This window comes from Vanellus vanellus (genome assembly GCF_965231255.1).
Source record: "Vanellus vanellus genome assembly, chromosome: 24".
Lineage (NCBI taxonomy): Eukaryota > Metazoa > Chordata > Aves > Charadriiformes > Charadriidae > Vanellus > Vanellus vanellus.
This window is the reverse complement of record NC_138929.1, coordinates 311,925-323,896: the sequence shown is the minus strand read 5'-3', so window position 1 is coordinate 323,896 and position 11,972 is coordinate 311,925.

The window sequence follows — 11,972 nt, the reverse complement described above, 5'->3', positions numbered from 1 at the left end:
TGTATTATATATGGTCTTCCCTCTGCTTTCCACAAGACACATTCAGGTGACATCTCCCAGCCATATTCAGCACTCAGCACTGCAGGTGAAACTGCAGTGCCAGAAGAACAGCTGGTGTTTGAGGTTACACAAAAGTGACGGGATCTTTCTTGAAAGCTTCTGATTCTGGTTTTGTGAATCTATTTTCTGCACTGAAGGGAAATGTCATTGCTATCCCCCCACTCTCCTCAGTGTAGCTCTAACTAGCTGGAAGCCTGTGGTATAAAAATAATGATATTGAAACGAAAGTAATTTGTGCCCAGCTGCTTCTAGAACAGCCAAAAAAGACTAAAATGAAAAAACATGTACCAGCCAAAAAATGTGCATTCTGCCAGAAAGAGCAGGACCAGAGCTCAGATGCAGATCTTGCCGGAGCAGAGCTAGACACAGAAATGTGCAGTCTGCTCGAACCTAATGAAAACCAAACAGTAGATGCTGCCACGGCTGAACTGAACCCAAACCACACATCTGCCACACTCATGTACAACCCAGACATCAACTGTTTGGGGTTGTGCCTTCAGAGTGGGATTGAATTCTGGGCAAACGAGTGTCCCCGTCCCCTTCTCTCCCCCTCCTGAGAGGACTGTAAGGGCTGCGCTTTGCAGTCACCATTCAGCATGCAGCTTAATATTCTGGCACTCATTTCTCCACCAGCTTGCTTGACTATAAAGAGTATTTGGACTCCCACAGTGGTTCCTTTAACCAGACTTTTCAAAGGAATCCCTCTCCCTCTCCCTCACTCTCCTTCTCTACAGAGGAATAAACAAGATAAAACAGGAAGCAAAATCAAAGGAAGTAGAGAAAAGGCAAAAAAAAAAAAAAAAGAAAATCTGGAGGAGGAAAGGAGAGCCACTGACAGAGACCAGACCAAGTAAAACCATTGTTGGGTCCCTACTCTTCCAAGCCAATCCAGCAGCCAGCCTAGGAGCAGTTTGAGAGGTTTCTTTTTTATATATATAAGGGAATAGATGGAAATGGAGACAATGAAAGTGTTGTGGGTTTTTTCCCTTTTCAGCATGGGAACAGCTCCAAGGAAGCTGCTGAAGTTAATGGCAGGTAATTTTAGAGTAAATAAAAGGCAACGATACCTCTGCGTGCGGGATTTAACACTACCCAGCAGTCAGGGCAGCTGTCACCGCAAGTCTCTTAAAAAGCGATGTTGGCCTGGCGCACCCGCTGCATGGAGCGGTTGGACCCTGCAGTGTGGGATTCCAATTCTTGGCTGCTGCAGCCGGGAGAAACACACAGGGACCCCGACCTCAGCGCGCGCCGCCATACAGACGCACGGCAGGTGTGCGCTTTCCCACCTTCACCTGAGTGCAAAAGGAGAATCCAGCACGCGTGAAGAGGGCAGGAACCACACTGACTGGGAGCTGGACGACCTCCTGGTCAGGTGGGGACCGGGTTAGCATAGGAGACTAGATACAAAAGACTCTGCATCGCCAGTGGAGGGAATCGGTTTCCCCAAACAAATGACTGAAATCACCAAAGCTAGATCCTGGTCTGTCACAGCCGAGAGAGCTCTTGGTCAACCAGGCGTGCAGGACCTTGCGGAAGCCGCCTATAGCTGACATGGCGTGAACTCTCCACTCCTTCAAGGCTGCCTGAACGTCGGTTCACACCTTGCCTGCCCAGTCTGGCTGGTGCAAATCTCTGACCCACAGGCGCAGAACAGAAGGGGCGACTGCCTCCACCGCTTGCTGCAGGACCGCGGCCACCGGCCACCCCAGGCATCTCCCGACACGCAGACACACGCGGGCTGTTGTCGGCCGATGAGTCAGCACAGAAAAGAGAGAAACAGAAAAACAAGCAGATGGAAGAAGTGGAACTGACACATGAAAGACATAGCAAGCGAGGAGGACTTGAGGCCTCTAATTAGTGCCTGCAGAAAAAATAATGAGCAACACTGCCAGTGCAGGTGTCTCGCCTAAAAAAGCATTCCATATCCATGGGGTATGATGAGCAGTAGCTGACTGGGACAGACAGCCCTATCAGTCTGGATCGCGACAGAAAGACATTCTGCTCCTGTGAATGGTAATTGATAATTCTGCTAAAGCCCAGATCTCTCCCAGGAGAGCTTTGCACCAGCTGCTGCTGCAGGGATGGAGCCCCATCATCAGGGCTGCGGCTTCCGAGGAAGGACGCAGGTGTCCTGCACCAGCAGGCAATGCCCCACTGGGGGAGGATGTGTTCAGGGAAAGACGAGGTCTGACAGCAAGGCCGGGTGGATCTGCGGGCCAGTGGAGGGGTGACTCAAGTGACTGATGTGCAAGGCACAGGCGTTGCAGAGCAGCTGCTTCCACATCCTGCACTCCCGTGACTAACGGCAGTAATCGCAGGGCCATGGGAGGAACGGGTGCTTCTTGCCAGCCTGCATTAGTAACCTGTGTCCTCGGCTGCCTGCCCATCTCCACAGGAGATCTGTTTTCCTGTTGGGCTGGTTTCTGGATAGCCACTGTATCTAGGAGTAAGTTAGCTTCCTCACAAAATATGTTTATACCCTATGTACATAACTCTCTCATTACTCCTGTCGTTAGGATCTTTCTACAGGGAATAGTCACATCTCAGAAAAATAAGGCAAATCAGGTCTGCTAATGAATAGGCAAGACCCTGCCTATAGGAAAGGAGAGGACATCTCTCCCGACAAATGCACCATAACTGTTAACATCCCATTATTAAGAACACCTGAAAGGTAAGTGGATTCCTTTCTCCTCATTATGTACCACTACCTTATATTACTGACCATCAATATTGATCTCTGGAATTTTCACAGTCCCAAGCCTGCAAATGAATTAGTGTGTGCATCTGTATATGTGCAAACAGGTTCTTTCCCTAAAGCCATCCTCTCTTATAAAGATATAGAGACTTGGAGGAGTTTTAGTCTATGTTAACAGAACCCTGAGGGTCCAGTCTTTCTTGATGGATCTGGGTGAATGTTCTCCTCTGGTGTTTTCTGTATCAGCACAGAGACGGATCCTTTAATTTGTTCTTAAAGCTGTTGGAACACAGGTAAGTCAAAGGTGCTTAACACTGCCAAGCAAAGGAGGGGCATTTCCACACATACTGATAAACAAAGAAGTAGTTGCAGAGAGAAAATCTGATTTCAGGTCACGAGCACGTGTATGGCAGAGCTAGGAAAGGAACGCTGTCCCCAGAGTCATCCCTCCTCCACCCAGCACAGTGCCCTGGGGTTTGTTACTCCTGCGTATGGCTGAGCCCCCGGCAGCATGCCCTGACGCCAGCAGGCACAGGTACACAGTGCAGCAGAGACGGGCGAATTTTAGGCTGATCAGTGGTGGTGCTTTTCTGGGAGCCCTGATCTCCACCCAGCGCTATCCACAGAGGCTTTTTGGAGCACAGACTGAGCGCTCTGCAGAGCTGGAAGCCCCGAGGCTGTGGCTCGGCCCAGGGACAGACCTGGCACAGGGCCACTGCACCCACAAGTTCCCAGGGCTTCAGCACCGAAGCACTTTTACCAGACACAGAGCGTGCTGCTTCTCTCGTCTCGTAAGACTGGCAGGTATGTAAATAGATAATTCTTGAAAGTCACGGGAAGTCTGATGTGGGAAATCTGCACCGGTCCCTCCTGCACAGAGAGCAGAGTCCCCACGAGATAACAGGCATTTGGCTGTTGATGAGCAAAGGCTGCAAAGTTATCTCACACGCTGAGAAAAGCGCATTTGTGTGCGCTGGATTCATTCACAACAGCACTACTGTTTGCAGCCCTAAAGCCCAGGCTGCCATAGCTAATTAGCATGTAGAAATCAGCATTCTTGCTCTACCCCTAACGTCACCCCGGGAAGAGCGACACACTGCAAAGCTGCTTCCCAGTGCTGTGCCTGCCCCCAGCAGGGAACCAGGTCTTTTCTCTCTGCATTTGTGCAGGGTTTCTTGGATTGTTATCCCTGATGCAACACAGGAGCTCCTTATGCATGCTAGAGGCAGGTTGATTAGGACAAGCCATTGGTGCATCAGAGACGGGATCACAAAGCAGCAGAGCTGCACCCCAGACATGTATCGCAGCAAGCAGGACGAATAGGGAACCTCTAGCCCGTGTTTTCCCTTCACCAGTCCACTGCCATTGACAACCCAACTCTTAGCAGACATCAGAAAGGGTGCTATACCCCAAATACGTTCCTCTTTTATCCTAACTGCATTCTGCTTATTTAGCCTCTGCTGGGGGTGCAGATACCCCAAAAGAGTTGATACAGCATACCATCACCTATAAAGGCTTACCATTGGATTCAGAAGCTGGCAAGGTCACAAGAAAAGGTTTTTTTCTTCCGAAAAGAGAAGCTCCCAAACCTCCACAAACCAGTAAGAAACTTGCAGCTCCAATTAAGCATTAGGCTAGTATTTTAAATATTTTATATTTTAATATTATTTAATATATTATAATATTTTAAATATCTTATGTTTAGGCTAATTCTGACCCTCTCCATTAACATAAGATTTCTGAAGTTCCCTTTACCAACCACCTCTTCCCACAAGAGCCCCGAAAGAACTAGGAGGACACGTGACAGTTCCCAGAAGACCTATGCTGCAACCCGTATATTTAATGTCAGAGCAGCTGCAAGGCATTTTAATTGCAAAATCAGGTGATACTGATTTTCTTAGAAACTCAAACAACAGGGTTCCTAAGGGTTTACAAATACCTTGATCATCATCATCTGAGTTCCAGAAAACCCTGGGCTGAATCTTAAGTTTTCTGTCTAAAACAGAGTATTTTTTGAGGAATTCCCAAAGACAGCAGCCTACCTCTCCATTTAAAAGCAAAGGAAATCAGCCCCCTTGTCTGTAGTTGTGCCTGTAAGGCTTCTGCATCGACAGATGCATCACATATGCAAACCCTTTTCCAGGAGTACCTTCTTTGCTGTTCACAAGCTCTCAAAGTATCTTTCTTTTACCAGAATCCCCAAGGGTCTACCAGTATGGTTCAGAGTAATACAAAACTATTTTTATCCTACAGAAAAAATAGCAAGATGTTATGAACAATCAACAAAGAGGTTGTTTTGATCCATCTGGTTTGGACTAGTAAATAAAAGGTCATAAGGACAATTAAGTGTATATTCCTGACACACAAAACCACCAAACTTCCTAATCGTGTGTCAGCTGATATGATAAGGAGAAACCCATAATTCTGGCTGACATCCACAGCCTGACTGCTCATTAGGAAGCCCCAAATAAAAAATAATGGATATTTCTTTCAATATTAAAGACCTACGATACATGTTGCACAGCTAAATCTGCCCCTAATAATGAAAATAGAGATTTCAAAGAAAAAGAGTTAAATCAGTGGATTAAACACCAGAGATATAGTTAAATCTGACACAATGTGGAAATTGAAAACAATTATTGGATTATAAAGACACCGTGCATGAGTCACCAGGAAAGATACTACTGGAAAATGGTAATAAATGATAGGGACAGCATTCCTTTGGTGAATTCCAAAAGCATTTTGAAGGAAAACTCTAAAAGAATCCCCATTCCCTTGAAGTCCAGAAAAGTGGTCTCTCAATTAATCTTTTGGTGCCAGTTTTCAGTTGCCAATGCTCTATCGACAGTATAAAATACATCGTCAGTCTGTCCTACCCTGTGGTGTGACCAGGGTGCCAGCCGGGGCGGGGGTCACTGCTGCCTTCTGGGGTGCCGGTGCTCCGATTGGGTGCACTGCTGCTGCCAGGGGCACTCCGGGACTGGGCTCGGATCGGGGGTGGCAAGAACGGAACAGCTTCAGAGCCAGTTTGGCCCATGCGGTTCTGCAGTAACAAACAGTTCAGAGCACAGGACGTGCAAAATGGTTTTTGTTTGCTTGCTTGTTTCGTTAGCACGCAGAAATGTTCAGCTACAAAGAGCGCATCCATCCTCAAGTGCCGCAGGTGTGCACAGCGGCTGGCACAGCCCAGGGCCACTCAGACGGGCCAGCGGCAGCCCCGAGCCGGGCAACGGACAGCGTCCCCAAGGCCGCCTGTGCCCGGGCCCACTGCGGCGCCATCGGGGGACCAGACTCGTGCCAGAGGCTGCCCGGTGCTGACAGCAGCCTCCCTCTCCCTTTCCTCCCTTACCAGTGTTTCTGGAGCGTTTGCTGGTGCAAACCTGGTGCCGTCACCGCGCAGAGCGGTGCTCCCCGCCGGCGGATCTCCGACGGGTGCGTCGGCTGCTGCGCAATGGGACCCCCGACCAGTGTGGCGTGGGCTCTCGGGGGCCCCTCACAGCTCAGGAGAATTGCTTTGCTTTGTCAAAATCTTCCCTTGTCAGTGGCCTTCTCAAACAATCAGTGTGAGAGCAAATGAAAAAATAAGAACCTTAATATGGCAGAGTGGCAATATGACGTATAATGCATTTCCAAGGCTCAAAATGTTGCAGTTTCTTGGTACAATGTGGGACAGTTCCAGACCCCACGTGGCTGGTGCGCACGCCAAAATGGTATATTCGCTTTCAGGAATCAAGCTGAATTTTGCCATTAAGTTCAGTCAGGCCTAAGAACGATCCCATGTGTCCAGGGTGGGATGTCTTCCACTGCAGCCAATGCTGCAGCAAAGAAACCGCAAAGGTTTGTCCGGAGTTAAGCTGCCATTGTTCAAAAGAAACTGTGCTTTAAAAGCCAAATATCATTGAGTTAATATTTGACAAGAATATGTAAAATACAGGTCTAAAGATAATTTAGGACTGTAACATACTAGAAATACTTTTCACATGTTAGATTTCACTGTTTCCATAGACTTTGGAGAAGGTGATGTAAAGACACTGATTCAACAATTGGGGCTTGTTAAAAGAAGGCGTCTTCCCCATTTTCAACAGGGTTACCTGTTTTTAACTGTTCTGGGCACTTGCTGAAAGAGGTTATAAATATAACAGGTTCTTTGATGTCAAGGTTAAGTGCAGTTAATGAATAATCACATTCCATGATAGTAATGGGTTTTGTCTGCAGGGCCCCAGTTGCTTGATGATTTCTTGTATGGCAACATTTTTCTGGCTCATGTCTAGAATGTGAATTTAAATGTCAGAGCAGCTCTTGAGCTGCCACGTGCACTCGGATTCATTCCCTGTCTGTGCACCCAGTGCAACTTACCCTGTGCAATTAATTGTACAGGATTTAAGTTTGGCCACAAAAGCCGTGCAAGTGATTTCTCCACTGGAAAAGGCAGAGGAAAAAAAAGCAATTCTCCATGGTTAGCATGCACAGGAGTGAATGTGACATTAAAATTTGCTTCGATAAGCCCACATTGCTGTTGTGAAGCCCTCCAAGACCTCATCTAACTGTGAAGTCCATCAGCAAGAGACTCAGAGCATGCCTGTCGTGAGTTTCTCAGGACTCCAAGCTTTCCTCAAGGACAAGTTTATGGTCTCTGTAATGAGGAGATCTTTACTTCTGATGGGAAATGCCGATTTAAGTCAAACAGCACGGGGTAAAGGTTCCTTGAGCTGCCTTGGGGCTCCTGCGGCCTGGGACACCAAGGTCCTCCCCAGGCTTAGCTGCAGCCTGACTCTGCCCCCCAGAAGAGGCAGCCTTGATGTGCGCAGGACGGGCAGCTGCTGGAGCCCCACGCTGCGGGACGCTGCAGGGGGATGGGGCAGGGGTGAGAGCCGCTTCTGACCCCTCGGCGAGGGCTGATGAGAGGTCTGTGTGCAGGCAGCACCGGGTTGTCTGCTCCACAACTGTCCTTCCAGTCACGTTGCTGACGAGAGATAATTAATCAGTATAAGTGAGAACGGCAAGAACTATAATAAAACTCTGTTATGATTCCAAGTTGGGTTTTAAGTGGTAATTAATGGGCACCTTCCAAGGCAGGGTAGCGTTACAGTGACAATTTCCTGTCAGCAATCCCATCTTTACTAATTAATCTGGTATTTAGTGTGACAGCATTGACCATAATGAACTTAAATTATTGAAAAGAAATATATAAAGCCTTTACTAATCATTAATAGCATCTTCCTGGTGTATTATTTTAATAAAGTCCCATGGCTTGTAAGATTAACAATCAGAGGACCCAGAGGAAAAGGAAGTTGAAGGGATGTTCAAATAGAGAGAAATCAAAAGCATTTGAAGAGTTCACATCTTCTGTTTCAATTTACTTTCAGGCTCATGAATTGCAGTAGGGACATAAAGTCTTTCCAGATTTGCCCACTACGTTAGGGTCCCATTGCATTAGAAGGAGGGGCTGCAGCAGGATTGCTGAGACACAGCACACCTGACGTCTATTTGAATATAAAATGTCTTATTTAATTTCTGACACTGAAGTGAAACTCACACCAAAGGCTCTTCAAGTGGAAATGTATCACAGCTCACTGCACGCAACGTCTGAAACGGACCGAGAGAAATGAAGGTTGTGTGCGGTCAGCCAGGCAGGGTCCCGTGCAACTGCCCACTTCAGGCTGTTAGCCCACGTCCTAAGGCGATTGCCAAGGATGTCGTTGTCTGGAAGGGAAGGGTTGCACGGCATTTCCTCACAGTCTTGCACAGCTATTCTGGAATAAGGTTTGGTATCCTATAAACGATGTATTGCCATTCAAAAACATCACCTGTGGTATTCCAAAAAATCTGCTCCTTCCTACATGCCCGGGGTGGTCTTAGAGGCTTGTGCGGATGGGGCACCACCAGAACTCTCACTAGATGCTTTGACTGGCTCTGGACAAATCAAGCAGCGTTCTAGTTGCCTTACGGCGCTGGCTGTCAAATTCTGTCACAACTGCAGCCTCGGCAATCTAGAAATGAATGTTTGGAGTGTATATACTGATAATGGCACACATAGCCAAATCTAAGTCGTCCATCTGACATCACACACATAGCTCTATTGCAGATCTTATGTTTTAAGCATGTTATTCTTTCAGTACAAGAATGCATTTGCCTTCAGTATATTTTGTAATGTTTATATCCACTTCCAGACTGTTTAGACCTCCGCCCTTCCGGGAACGAAATGAGATCATTTGCTCCAAAAGCATCAGCCTCACATCTTTTGCTCTGGTTTGACCTTGCAATCTCCAAACTCTGTTATTCAATAATGTATTTTTCAGTAGTCGCAATATGAGCAGATGCCCACACTTCTGGGTACATGCATTGCTGTGAATTTGTTTTTACTAGTCAAATTATGACAATACCTGGACAAAATACAGTCTTGTTATGTGGTGTACCAGTTTTTCAACTTTTGCATGGCAAAGTGTGCATATTTTATAAAAGCATATTATTGTTATTTCTTTGGAACTGTGTCGTCTCCAGATAAACGTAATAGTGCCTTTATCTTTCCTGTTTGGTGTGCTTAAAATTTATGATTTTTGCTCTACCTCTATTAGGCATTCTGCCTCTTTTGGAGCACTAGTGCACTTTTGATTTAAACACTTTCAACTTTTAAATATGCAAGTGTCCAGGTTCCCCTAAGGTAAGACATCTGAAAAACCACCATGTTTTCAGCACCCACTGGCCACCTGCCCTGCAAAGTCACATTTTGATTCAGTATTCCTCTCCACTTTGCCACTTTGCAAGGAATTGCGTCATGAAACGTCACATTTCAGTGCTGCCCTTTGCTTACTGACTGAATGATCCAATTTCCTTTGGATTTGGCATTATCTTGCTGTGTAAAAATTGACTACATACTGCTGTTTAACAGACAGATGTACAGTGCTTTTACAAAGGGTAAACAGAATGGAAATGTTGAATTCTCATAGTGTTTAAAAAAATCAACAGAGAGACAGGAAAACAACCGATCAGCACAGAACGCAGACGTGCTTCATGCTCAGCTGCCTCTGGACTCACAAGTGAGGAATAGATAATTACCAACAATCTTTGTCTCTATAAAATATTTCTACAAGTATATCAGGAGAAAATAATCTCTGACAATCCATTCCCCTGTTCGCTTGTCTTCTCCTTTAGGACCCAACTTCTCTCAAGCCCATATTCTCTGACTTCAAAACCTATATGCGTCCTCAACCACAAATTCTCCAGCACTATATGCATCTGAAGTGTTAATGTGGAAGCCTTGGGTACAGAGGAAGAAGAGGGGGGTCAATTTTGTTGTTGGTGTGATTAGTACAGCAGAGTCTGTCAGAGACAGTCTCGTCCATGGAGCGAAGACCACACAGGAATCAGTCAGCTATAGGGAGTCTCGGCTATAGGTAGTGCCAGCGCTTTGCCAGTCTAAATGGTCTTCCTCCTTCTCAAAATATCTCACACTGCTTTACTAACCTTATTTGCTGAACCTTTGCAGGAAAATTTATTCATCCCCAGAGATCCCTCCTTGCTCCGGTAGCTGAACCACTTTGTGGTGACCCTCACTTCTTCCTGGGATGAGCTGTGAGATGATGAGACGAGGTGACCGACCACAGGCCAGGTCTGTGCAGGACATCGCTGTGCTGGAGGACATCCCCTGCGCCTCTGTTGCTGGCTGCTGTCATCGGGAGCTAGCTGGTTCTCAGAGGGAAAGTTCATGGCTTGCTACCAGGTGTTTCTCTGAGCAGTGTCAGTGTCTTGTGATGTTTGCTGCTTAGCAATGACTGAAAGTGATGAAAACCAACCAGGTATACACAGAGGCAAGTATGTCAATAACTATATACAGCTCGAAAGCTATGTATCAAATATGTCCAACTTCCATGCATCAAGGTGTGCACAAGGGAATGCACATAAGGCAGAAGACTTTCCTAATGTGTCTTGTTCTACTTTGTAGTTGACTAAGAGCCTTTGACCATTAATGAAGGTGAAATCCCTAACTATGAAGACCAATGCCACACCGGTGTGGCAGGAAGCGATCGGCAAGACCGGGCAGCCCAGTGTCACGGCATGGATTATCGGGGCGCTCGCAGTTTTGCTTTACTCCGGCACAGCAAGAATGTACCGCCAGGCAATGTTTCCTGAGCTTCTGCATAGTTAAATCTGCGTCCCCTTTCACAAAATCTTCCATGCAAACCTGTCTGAGGTGGGACTGATTTTCTCTGACAAATCGTGTGGTGGCAGAAGGAGAAGGGGCAACACAAAAAGTCCGGTGTTTATTAACGCTATTACTACTCACACAGTCCGTGTATGCCATAACAGTGGTCACTGCACCATTTCTATCAAAAACTTCAGGCAATAGCAAAAAACAAAGCTTATCTGCAAGGAAACAGGGTGCTAGCAGAAAGGCTGTAAACACGATGCCTTGTGCTAAGGAAAACCTGGTTGTGTGCCTGGATTCTCAGCTGGCACCAGCAAAACAGCTCCCAGTCCGACTCCACGATTAAATGGGTTTGTTCATGGGCCTTTACTTCCCTGGGGAAAAACTCCGTCTGGGTGATATATACTTGAGCAGGGTGCCTAACGGGAATGATGTATTGCACTAATCCATCAGCCTGGCAGCCTGCCGCTCTCAGGGATAGATCTTTATAGGAGTATTTCTCCAATGAGAGCGCCATGCAGCAACCAGCCGGCCCCAGACCAGAGTTGGAGTAATTCAGATGTGACAAAGCTTTCTCACACAGAGACACAACCGGGTATGAAGCAGAGACATGATACTGTTGTGCTTTTCTGTCTTAGGGACACCTCCTGGTAAGTCAAAATTCCTACTTCTGCATTGTCCCCAGGCAAGTTGTCTATAGCCAGAGCCATTCCCAAACTGGCTTTTCTGGTCTTCTTTTGTGTAGACAGGCTAATTCCTGCTGCCCCAAGCCTAGCCTTGCGACTCTGTCACCATTAGAAAGAGTTTAGCTTTAGATGTGTTAAAATACAGCTGGGTACAACTCAGGGCAGTTATGTCTCTAACTGGCAGGAAGCTCTCTGTCGGTAAGATTCGATACTGAGAGCTCCTACAGGCTCCCACAGGCCGTGAACTTCACCATCTTTCTCTCTCTGACCATCTCCATTCTCCTGTCTGCTTCCCCTCCTTCCCCTGGGCCGGGAGTTCCTGGACCGCGGCACCCTCTTCCCCTCCACAGACGCAGCACTGTGCAGTAAGCTCTGGGCAGAGGGG